Below are 12,808 nucleotides of genomic sequence, written 5' to 3'. Positions count from 1 at the left end.
TTTTCGTCTTGATGATGTGTGCTAACTTCCCTAGAAGATTACTGCAACATTTATGCGACGTCCTGTTACATTTAACATTTTTAAACTTGTACATTTCGACAATAAATGGACTAAAAATGTCATTTCGAGTGTCATTTATTTAGCTTTAGGAGCAAAAATAATTTCTGATTTGAAATCCCCATATCAGAATTAGGCAAGATTAAATATTTGCATTAATGCAACCACAATATTTGTTCCTTAGTTAATTTTATTGGATATGAATATCATTACAGGTTTAAAAATCATTAGTGGCCTAAAAAATTCCTGAAACCTTTATTACCCTTCATAGGAAACTCGGAGCTCCACGGAACAGATTTTGCGAAACGCTGCTCTAGGGTTATATTCAATTAATGATTTATTCCAATAACCCACAAACATCTCAATGACCTTAAAACCTAAATAGTCCGAGTAATTGGCAAAACAAATGCAGATTTTTGTGGAAAAGTGGTCAAAAACTGAAGGTAAAAAATTAAATTTTTTAAAAAATCCAGAAGCTGCCCTCTGCACGAAGTCATTTTTAAATAAATGCCATACGCCGCCATCTGAAATAAAAATATTAGTAATTTTCGGATAGCCAAGCACATCCGAATTCAATTTTTATTGTTTATTGTTGATATTTTATAACCGAGGCTGAAGAGCCGATTCAATTTTAGGTTTACGACTACTAATGTTCAACTCTGTAGTCTAATAATTTTGAACCCAATCCAGAAGACTAGGGAACTCCTGAATGAAGTATTGGGAGAAATTTGCCTTCGTGGAGAACTTCTTGACGGAACTAACCCGCATTTGCGTTACATGGAAAAGAAAACCACGAAATCCTCCCATGGTCAGCATGACGGCAAGGTCACTCTAACCCATGATTCGTTTACCACAGAAGATATTTTACGTCAGCACTGTCGCTGCTAAGAGCCGGCCGTGGAATTCGTATCAATCAGTCATCGCTGGGATTTAAACCTGGTTCACCTTATTGGAAAACAAACGCTCTGTTGTTATTGTCTTATGCCACTGGTCAATACCTATTTTAAGGCAGAGAGGTGTGCTTCGTCTTGTTTTCCAGTGGCGCTATCTATGGCCAAAAATTCAACTTCTACCACATACATATGTAACAGTACGCTCTACTGGAAAGACACATTCATACAACATCCATCCGCAGATCGTAATTTTGACCTGAACCAGAGGGCTATCAATCTCCGCTCCAGTACCCCCAGAGGTTCTGTTTTGTTATGGGACTTTGTGACCCAAACAGATTTAGAGTGCGCCCGTCTCTATTTCATATACGGTAAGTGAGTCTTCGGTAGGTGGGGAGCGAACTCCCAACATATTAGGCATAGGCCCAACGCCTAACCAGCCAGGCTAAAAAAGTAAAATAAATAATTAAAAATAATCACGAAAATTTACTTGCGCTCTGCTTACCTGAAAGTTCTAAAATATCTTCTTAAGATCCTTAATATCTTATTAAGATATCGTTTTGCTTTTTATTTCAATTTAAAAATGTAAAACTCTAATTTGATGCACTTTAGTTTAAAAATATTGCTTTGCTTCTAACCTAAAATATTTAAACTGTGACTTTTTTTTTATTATTTTCATTTGCAAAAAAACTTGAGAAAAACTTTTTTTACAATAAATACTCGGTCAGTATAATGACCTATTTTTCTTCAGCAATTTGAAATCTAACACCATGAATTTATTTTTCCACTTAATATTAATAAAAACCGAAATTAAAACACAAGCAAGCTTCAAAAACATATTAAATGTTTTACCTTGACAAATCCTACTTTTTGTTGTTTTAGAGAATATTTTCGGGCTTAGCCACCGAATACGTGGTGGTTGTTAACGAACGCGAGGATTAACTTTAAAACATTGGCTTGTAGCGGACTGGTTTTTAAAGTTAAGAGAGAGAAAAAAATTGAATAAGGTCAAAGATAATTTGAAAATTTGACCTTCTTTCCTGTTTATTTTCAAGGATAATATTTTTCTGGATTGCGTAATGCATGAGATATGGTTTATCGAATTAATTATTTTGCAAATAAGAAACAAATAAGGAGTTTTCAATCAACTCAAATGTATTTTTCTTTTACCGCACAAGTTGATATCATCTTAACTCAATGGCAAGGTCATAAAAACCGCAGAATTGTTAGTCGGTCGTTCGGTTCTGGCTTAACGCGAGTGTTTGTTTGTTTAAATGACACTAATCATCTTTACAAGTTGAAAAATTTAAAAAAAAAAAGGATAAAGAGATAAAACAAAAAATTTTATAATTCGTCATTATTTCTAAATGCATTACATAATAAGCATTTATATTCAGAAATAATAAATTATATTCTTTCTATTATATTGCTTTTAATATATAATTAGGATTAAGAATTTTCTCCCAGCGCCATTTTAGATTTTAGGTTAGTCTTGTTAGGCTCTATTAATAATTGTTCTGTTTATCATTGCCCTTCTTCATTTTAATTAACTTTTCACTTTGAAAGATGTTTCAGAATCTTTTAAAAACATGAGAAATTATTGAGTCGATTTTAAAGATTGGAAAAAAGCTTTTAAAAAGCGAGCTATATTTCCTCAAGTTAAAGCAATAAGGTTACGCGATTAATAATTTTGGCTCAGTAATTTTACATCATATATCTGTCTATTTTTAGGTTTTGTAAATATAATTTTGTTATCATTTTAGCAGACAAAATCATATTCGGACAATATTTAATATTTGCTTTCAAATTTATTACGACATGTTTCAGTATAGAATTTTTAACTACAAACTAACTATGATTAAAAATCAACTAAAAATTAACAAATCTACATAGTGTAGTTAAATAGCTTTTGAACAATGGATCCTGAACAATTTAATTTCATTATGATTTCAACAGATAAAAACCTATTCAGAAAAATAAATTAAATGAAAATATCATGAATTAAAAAATAAACGAAACAAATATTTGCTAACTAACAAAATACTCAATATTTTAGTTGATTTATTATGATAGGTTTATTAAAAAAATTCGAAACTATCATTAATTATTAAATAAAAATTTATTAAAAATTACGCATTCTAGTACAGTGCCATCTATTATTTCGAAGCTAAGCTTACTTTATTATTTCTAAGAAGCATTAACATTAACGAATACACTATGAGTTCATGACGTTAGGAAAGCATTGTTAGTGCTTATTGTTACGCACGCAAACAAACGAGCACACAAACGAGTCAGGAAAGCAGGGAAGCTTTCTTTAAAATGTTCCTGGCTCGGTTTTTTAACTCGGTTTCTTTAACTCGGTTCCTGACTCGTTTAAAAGTTCCTAAATGGTTTTTTTTTCTTTCTTTTTTTTTTTTTTTTTAAAGCATAAATCTTTCGAGCCGCTGTTTCTCGGGGGATAGAGTGTTCGCCTTTCAATAAGGTGAACCAGGTTCGAATCCCAGTGATTATTGGTCGATACGAATTCCGCATCCACCTTGCACCACCCACAGTGCTGACGTAAAATATCCTCAGTGACAGACGGATCATGGATTAGAGTCCCCTTGCCGTTAGGCTAATCGTGGGAGGTGTTCGTATTTTTCCATTCCATGCAACGCAAATTCGGGTTAGTTCCATCATAAAATCCTCCACGTAGGCAAATCTCTCCCAGTATTTGCTCCAGGAGTTCCCTTGTCTTCCTGATTGGGTTCAAAATTAATATGCTACGGAGTTGAACATTAGTAGTCGTAAACCCGAAATTGAGTAAGCCGTTATAGATATATCCCGTGCCACAGGTCCTGGGTTCGATCCTCGGGCCGTTCAAGGTTGACTCAGCCTTTCATCCCTTCAGTGGTTCGATAAATGAGTACCAACCTTGCTTGGGAACTTAACACTGGGGGTTCTACGTTCGGCTGACCACCTGACCGGAACAATTGCTCCTGCACCCCAGAGCCCATGGTCAAGAAAACTTAGACGGGCACAGTAGGCCTTGGCCCTCTATGGGCTGTCACGCCATTGAGTTTAGTTTAGTTTTAGTTAAATATATATATATATATATATATATATATATATATATATATATATATACATATATATATATATATATATATATATATATATATATATATATATATATATATATATATATATATATATATATATATATATGTGTGTGTGTGTGTGTATACTAATTTAGATTCATTACTTTCGAGGACGAGAATATGAAAGTTTGCTTTCGCCTTTGAATGTTGTTGACCTTACAACTGTTATAAGAGACAAGTATATTTTTAGTTGTATGATAAAAACAACTATGTCCTCTTCAGACGATTACACAAATTTGTCAATTCTATTAAATAATTTTAATTTATTTTAGTTTTGGCTTTGCTAAGTCTAGCTCAAATTCATCGTAATATTCTTTCTTTGCTGTTTGTATGTTTGATTAACAAAATGTTATTTTACGAAATCGTGCATGCACTGTAAAAAATTTGCGTGTCCCTGAAGGCCAAAAATGATGCCAACTACTTCACACAAAACAAATAAAAATGTGAATAAGTTAAATATTATAAAATGATTTCATAAAAATGGCAGATTTATGAATTTCTTATAAGAATATAAATATCTTAATTACAGAACTAAAAACATACATGAATTCGATAACAGTTGTTATGAGTTGTTTATCGTCCGACAGGAAGATTGAAATTATTTGGTACATAATCAATCACTGACAATATTTTTTATCAATCAGTAAAGAGGATTGTAACTTTACTAGGTATTAAATAGACTATAACCAGTTTTTCAATTAAATTGAACTCGAAGAAGTTTTATTTCATCAGCACATTTCATTTTAACAAACCGCTATTTTGGAGGACATATTACTCACTATCAGGAAATTGCACAATTAATCGCTTTAATCTTTGAATAATGATCCAAAAGCATTTGCTATACTCTTAAAACATGCTCTACTATCACTTCAAGTCAGAATTTGGTTGAATGGTATAAATATACACTGATAATTCACCAAATTTATGGAGCTCCAAATAACAGAACAGTCTTTCCATACGAGCTGTAGATCCACGTAAGCTTTTAATTATTGGTGATAAGATTTAAATACGCTCTTTGAAATATGTAAGAACGTTCGATTCGGTATTAACTAGAAATAAAGTAATCATTCACAATTTTTTTTAAGTTATTACTCTCATAGCTTTTACAGTGTAAATATACATCCAAAATTAATCTTTCTCATTTCATAGCGTATAGTAAAAAATTACTGACTCTTGAGTAACATATCTTATTTTAACTATAAATGTTAGCGTTACTAAACAATACCAAACGTAATGGGAGCTGTGTAACACCAAGTGGTGCAACGTTTCCCTGCACCAGAAAATATCCCTTGTTCTTTGTGTGGGGAAACAAGTACCAAGAGTAGTTGCGTAAGGTGTTCATTTTAGTGTTGCCATCATTTTGGCGAAGAGATGCAGTAAAATTTTCTACAGTGTAATCTTTAGTATGGAAATAAATTTCTTCATAAATCTTCTTCGAAATATTTAAAATTGTTTAAAATTTTTAAATTTTTTAAAAGAAATTTTCAGTACATTTTTGATTAGATTGAAAATATAATTCTTCGATAGTAAAATGTTTTGGTTTGCTTTGAAGGAGAACATTCACATTTTGATTTTACTTCATTGCTTGATATAAAATTTCGCTTTCAAGTAGATGAAATTTTTAAATTTGAAATTACCTAGACTGTAAAAAATTCCGGATCATATACAGTACAGGCAAAGTACAAAAGAACAGGCAAACTATGTGCAGTGAAATCTATTATATAGTAAAATCCCTTTTCGCTGAAAAATTTTATACAGTAATTTTTATTATGATATTTATTTACATGCAGTGTTTCTGTGATTTTATCGTCCCATAAAATTGTACTGTAAAAATGGGTTTTACGGTATAAAGTATTGGGACCCTGAGTGCCAGTACTTTTCGACGTAATTTGATCCGGAATTTCTTACAGTGCATTGATCACTCTTAAAAACTGTATAAAATAAAATTTATAAGTGTTCAATAAATGTTTGAAGTTAAGTTGAATTGAAATAATTGAAATACATTTAAAACGTCATGATGTAATGTTTAACAAGTTTTCAGATGTACCGCTTTAAAGTTGGGAAAAAAATTAAATAAATGATAATGAAGAAAACAGTCTTCATAGTTGAGCGAAAAGAAATCAAGTATTTCTCTTTTTTATTTGAATAAAACCATTTTTTTTCTCCTATTGAAAGAAAATTAATTGCTGTATTTTTTAAGCAATTAAAAGTTTTCATATTATTTAAGAATTTAATTAACACCGTCTTGTTATTAAATAATTAATTCATATTCATAAAAAGATAAAACATTTATATTTTTTAATGCAAATTTAAGTTTATTACACTTATATGCATATATTATGCATTTATTTTATGAATGAATACTTAAGATAAATTTGGCTAATATATATATATATATACATATTCTTTATTAAGATTATTTTTTGTCTTTTGTTGGAAAATAATTCTTGACAGCAATTTTTTTAAATATATTTTAATAAAAAAATACGTAATGTTTTCAGAATTCCTGTCAAAAAAATACAGATTAGGAATCACAAATTAATATTTAAGACAGAAAAAAGTAATCAAAATCTGACGAATTACTATTTAAGAAGACAGGATGAAAAACATCAAAACATGTTTAATTGCTGGATGAAATCTAATAACCTTTAAACTCATCTTTTTCAGGCGCATCTCAATCAAATAAGTTCTGAAATTTTTAATTCTGCCTTCCTCCATAAACGTTCGTCAGATTTCGAAAGCAAAAATTACAGTACACTCTGATCATGCAAAACCTTACCAGATAGGTTGCTTGATCCTGTGCATTCCAACAAGAGTCTTCTATTCTTAATTTTCCAAACTGTTCTAAGAAACAGGATATCCTCCACTGTGACATTTTCCAGTCTAGATCTATTCTGTAAAGAAGCTTTTAAAATGCCCATTAAATAATGATGATTTTATAATAAAATTCAAATTTAAAAAAAAAAAATCTTTTCTAACCAGGAATCTTCAGATAATCCTAATAAAGAGTAAATTAAATATTAGGGGAGAGTGGGGTCAATTGTAACATTTTTTACTTAACTATTTTTAACTAACAAAAAATCCAATATATTATTAGTATTAATTGACAGACGAGTAAAGTAGACTATCCTCTACTAGAAAAAAAAATAAATACCTAATTTTAAATGTTATTATATTAGTTATTAGCAATTTTTGACAGTCGAGCACTTGTTACAATTGTCCCCACTTACGGGGTCAATTGTAACAGTTCATAAATTCAACTAAAACATAGTTAATTATACATAGTATCATAGTTGTGATATATTTCCTTATTGATCAAAATAGTAGTGATATTTTAGGAGTAAAAATAATAATGAGCGGAGACCTAAAGGGTTAAGCTTTTAACTTTAAGGGGTTAAAAATTTTAATTTATGCTGTGAAAGGTGACAAATAAAATAATGCACATGCAACGTAATATAAATGATATAGGAAACTATTGGTGGTTCTTAAAGGCTTAAGTAATGGTTTGTAAACATAAGATTATTTATTTTCAGCTGTTACAATCGTCCCTTTACTTATTGTTACAATTGTCCCCAAGACGCCACTTCAGCTTCATTTGTTAAAAACAATGCTAGTTAATTAGCAAAACTAATCTTTTTCTTATTGAAATGTTAATTAAGGTGTCCACTTACATATTCGGTTACTAATTTTTATTTGTTTAAACAAAATTACTTTGTTACAATATAATATTCTAATATCAAAAAAAGTACTTGCGTGGCGTGAAAATATCTTTTGTGATCTAACTCTTTCAAAAGTACATAAAAATGATTGCCATCAGGGGTGTACATGTAGATTTATTAAATACACCTTGTGCGCCACCTAGGAACCAAATCTAGAACCCGACACTCGAAATTTTTGCTCTGTTACAATCGTACCCTGTTACAATTGACCCCACTCTCCCCTACTATTATTTTCAATATTCTTATATTGCTATAAAAGAGTCCTGCATTTGAGGTTGTAATTAGTATTAGGTTCGCGAAAAAAATTTTATTTCCCTTAAAGTAAAATTTATCTGGTTGCTATTTAAATTTTGGCTTGTGTTAATTAGACTAACCATGGCTTTTATTTTATGTCCTATATATTTTTATATATAATATTTATCTAAAATTATTACAAATGAATTGAAATTCAATTTTAACTGTTAAAAAATATTGCAATCACTTTAACAATGAATCAACCAGTTTATGGGTCAATATTAAGGGGAAATATAGGGCCAAATTGTAATACAGAATATTGACATCGAATTTCGTCATTGAAAAAAAATTCACTTGTTAAAAAAAGAGTTAGAACTTCGAAACAATTTCGAATTGTAATTTAATTAAAAACATTATCAAATTTTTGACCAAATATTAATAAAAGACCTTAGTTAAAATAACAAATAGTACAAAAATTGCCTAACAAATTCTAAATTTTATTTTAAGTTTTGCATGTTTAAAAATATAAGATTACGAAAGGAACATAATTTTTTTTTTTATTTTTTGAACAAAAAAGAAACCGAATTGCGTGACGCTTTTTGCTGAAAAACTCAATCAATTAATAACGACACAGAATTAGGCTCAAATTTCTTATAAAATTAAAATATATATTTTGATGCTTTTCTTACAAAAACTATTATTTTTTTCCTAATTTGATTAAGCTAAAGGGTAAATTAAATTCGTACTGTATTAGAAAATCTGGTAATGAACTAATTAATTAATCTCAATAGCATTTCCAGGCAGTGTTTTTATTTCAGTTTTCTAAAAATAAAAACAGTAGAAACGAATTTTTTTAAAAAACAACAACATCTTTCTTTATCATTACATTTTATAATTTTACGCTCACAATTTCCTATGACATTTCCACATTTCTATACTGCTACTTTATTTAGCGCATTATTTTTACGTTTTATATTTTTCGTATAACGGTTCAAAAAAAAAAAAATCTACTGACAGGTGATAAAAAATTTTCCTCTTTCCAAAATACACTTCTCAGAAAAATAAGAGTTTTTGACAAGCTTGGTGAATATTTACCCACATTTCGACGAGAATAACAAGGAAAAATTTTCCACCGTCGCCAACTTGATGCACAAATGCGCCATTTGACAGTTAAAATTGGTCCATACCTAAATCAATCTGTTTCTAAACATCTGTAATTAACAAATCTTACTTATGACGGAAATTTCAGCTCCCCTCAACAAATTCTTATCTACGTTATCTATAATTTCTTTTTATTTTTGTTTTTATCACTTTATTTCTTCATCCTTGAACTACGGTGAATTAAGTTAGGCTTAGGAGAATTATTTTGGTATTGCCATTTTAACGTTTAAATGTCTAATTAAATTGTCTGAGAAGCACACAGATTGTTTTTGCTCAGATTGAATTGTCAGCAGTTTTGATTGCAGTTTAGAGTCATCACACTGCTTAATTTGTTATTTTTAAGTGGCAACAAGTAGCAGTAGTTTGAAATCGTCTGCAAAATCTAGTTGGTTCTTCTTTTTTTTTTTTTTTTTAAATTCTAAAGGTCATTCACGATTGCGCACAACGAGTCGATCTATTGTGCAAAAGAATTACGTTATGAGAAATAACAATAACTCTTTTTATTTTGGTTATTGAAAATTTACTTTTGCGAATAATTCAGCTTTTTAGCAACATTTTAATTTGAAAAAAAAATTTTTTTTTTCTTTTTCAATTCTCGATTTTTCTTCTCTCAGATTTTTCAACTTAAAATTTGTTTTATTTTTTGGTTAGTATTTATTTGTTTATTTATTTACATTCCTGAAATTAAAAGCATGTATAGTTTACAATGAACGCAAAATGTTAAGTACTAGAAAATTTTATTACTTGTGATTTCGAAGTATTATTGTATTATTGTAACGTATTAATTTGAAATAGAAGCAAATTTAATAACAATTTATAATCCATACTGATTTTTAAACCATAAAATTAAAAAAAAAATTAACAGCCAAAAGCTTTTAATATTATAATAATGATCCTCTGTAGTAACATATGCATTAAGAAATTGAGCTCTTTTATATTTTCAAAAGTAATTTACTTATTTATATAATTTTTAATAGTAATCGAAAATCAAATATAAATAAAAAATTTGATTTGCAAGTAAATTTTATCTTTTAAAAACGGTTAAGAAATCCAGAAAACATTTGAAATTATATTTTTAATTAATTTCTATATTTTAAAGTTAGGCTGAGAAATTAAATGCATACTTTAAAATTTCTAAATCGAATGTTGTTGTTGTTGCATGATTCAAATGGTTTACTTGAGTTTATATTTTTTTATTATTATTATTTTTAATTCTGAAAGATAAAATGTGAAGCAATCATGTAAGCACATATTTAATGTATCATAAAGCAAAATATGATATTGTATATTGTTTAAATTTTGAATCACAACTATTTAATGTTATATTATAATTTAATTTATAGCAAAATAAACAAATTTCGTGAGACTTAATATGTAACAAGAGAGTAAAATTTTTAAAAAGTCATTTCCAAATTTTCTATAAATATTTTAAGAGACTTTTTTAAGAACACTGAAATGATATATTAATAAGAAATAAATCGAGACATTAATTCATGTTTTTCATTTTTTTTAATGTTAATTAATTCATGTTTTGTGCAACATTCTGAAATTCAATTTTCACATGAACCATTTAAAGAAAATTAAAAATGAAGCAATATTAAGCATGCATGGAAAAATTAAAATTTATAGTAAAGTGATTTTATTATTTTTAACTTTTTTTCTTTAATTAAATAAAAGAAAATTTGAAAATGCAGATATCATAGCACAAAATTTAATTTTTTAAAATTTTAAATCATTGTCAAATCTAATATTATTGCTAGTCTATGCAAAGATATGTATTGTATATATCTTTAAGTGTATTATATCTTTTTATTTTAAATGTAACCAAGTTACATCAGTATTTTATGAATTTTTTTAATCTTACTAATATATGAAATATTTTTAATATCTTTATTTTTTAATAGCATTTTTAACGAAAGATAAAATGCACAATTTTAGTCAAGAAATATAAATTTTCAAGGAAATAACTTACTTGCTTCACTATGTCCATGAGGCACCATTAGTCCTTTTTACAGAAAACTTTCGATGTTCTTTGTAAATTCAGTTCTTGAAGACAATTCTTTTGATTCATTGTTCTGTTAATTCTGCTCATTTCAGTTCATTCATTTGTTCATTTCACTCATTGGTTCATTAGTTCATTTCAAGGCATTGTAGAATCTACTTGCTGATGTTTGCTTGTAGATAGAAACTTGTCGTAAGCATGATATAATATCATCACATAATTGACACTTGCACTTCACGAAGAAGAAAATCATGGATACACACACATGTGACCAATGACGTCGGTGTCAGCTGATCGTTTATATGCAAAATAGCGTGTTAAAGTTTAGCTAAGTTTTACCACATAATTTGCAATGCTAATTAACGTGAAGTTAATTAAATAAAATGGCGTATCGCAGATCGAATTCTGAAACATAATTCTTTTTCGTCTTCGTCTCTTGCTTAACTTAGATTTATTATTTTCCAAATTCAATTCGAGAAATTTTTGAGGCTCAAAACTTTGATAGCTTGCTTATCTATCATAATTTATCTACTGTAATGGTTAAATTATCGAAATTTATTAGAAATATATCTTCAGGGTTTTAGTATAGCTGCTAATCCAGTCTAGTAAGTAATTGTCTGTATTTAATTAAGTATTTTGAGAAAAAATGTATGGTCAAAACTACATGGTAAAATTTATCGTGTGTCATGGTAAAATTTATCGTCCTCTATGGGAACACCAAACAGATTGGCAATTTTTATGGAACCGCTTTGGTTAAATAAATAATTAAATATGGTTTCATAATGTGTGATATAACTTAGTAAATGTGATAAATTTTTTTGATTTTATAAGATCTTAGAGCATGGCTTAAAAAACCATTTCTTAGGTTAAATTTACTTTCCAGTTTTGTACTTTTTACTAAATGTGTGGTGTTTAGGCCTATAATTATGAAAATAGGAATTTCCGGTAAACCATTACTATATGAACAGACAAACTATCGCATGAATGTTTTATATATCATATGTTTCAGTTTTATTTACCAGAATTATATTGTTGTTTTTTTAGTCAGAAAAGCCGTATCTGTACTGTAACACTTTCTGAACTTCTTACTCTGAGTAATTATGATTTAGTTTAGTTATTGTTTAGTTTATTATTTAGTTATTTTATTAAGGATTTTAGTTTCAGTCAAATTGAAATTTGGTTCACTAAGTTGAGTTTTTCATAACTATTATTTTAACTTTTAAGAGTAATTTTATCTCTTAAATAGATAGTGTCATTTTGAAACATAAAATGTATAATAAATCAAAATTAAATGAAGAGGTTTAGTTTCCTGGCGATAAGAAAAAACCCTATTAGAAAAAAAAAAAAATTTTCTGACCCTATCGCATATTTTTTCCTTTTTTTGCTTTCAATTTTTACATAAGTATAATAGTAAATATTGATATAGGAATATTAATTTAAGCAGTTTTTTCTCAAATTATGTTCCGGAATTAATAAAAGGGCTCTAACATAGTATTAGTAATGTGAGGACACAATCATTCATTACTGTTGTTCCATAAAATTAAATAAGACAAAAACAATTTTTTATTTTATTTTTAGATAATAATATATGACAACGTAATACTT

At 28.2% G+C, this 12,808-nt stretch overlaps 1 long non-coding RNA gene across 1 annotated transcript in view; it reads right to left on the bottom strand.

Moving 5' to 3' along the window:
• The window catches only part of LOC139424941 (uncharacterized), a 46,571-nt gene extending 34,230 nt beyond the window's left edge, over positions 1 to 12,341 (bottom strand). The window contains exon 1 of the long non-coding RNA XR_011636083.2: positions 6,867 to 12,341. This is a non-coding gene — a long non-coding RNA (uncharacterized LOC139424941). The remainder of the gene's footprint in view (positions 1 to 6,866) is intronic.
• Positions 12,342 to 12,808: the final 467 nt, after the last annotated feature.

Source organism: Parasteatoda tepidariorum, chromosome 3 (assembly GCF_982258835.1).
Source record: "Parasteatoda tepidariorum strain Cologne lab strain chromosome 3, Ptep-v5.0, whole genome shotgun sequence".
In the NCBI taxonomy this organism is placed as follows: Eukaryota; Metazoa; Arthropoda; class Arachnida; order Araneae; family Theridiidae; genus Parasteatoda; species Parasteatoda tepidariorum.
The sequence above is the reverse complement of the archived record's forward strand: the minus strand, read 5'-3'. Positions and strand labels throughout refer to the sequence as shown.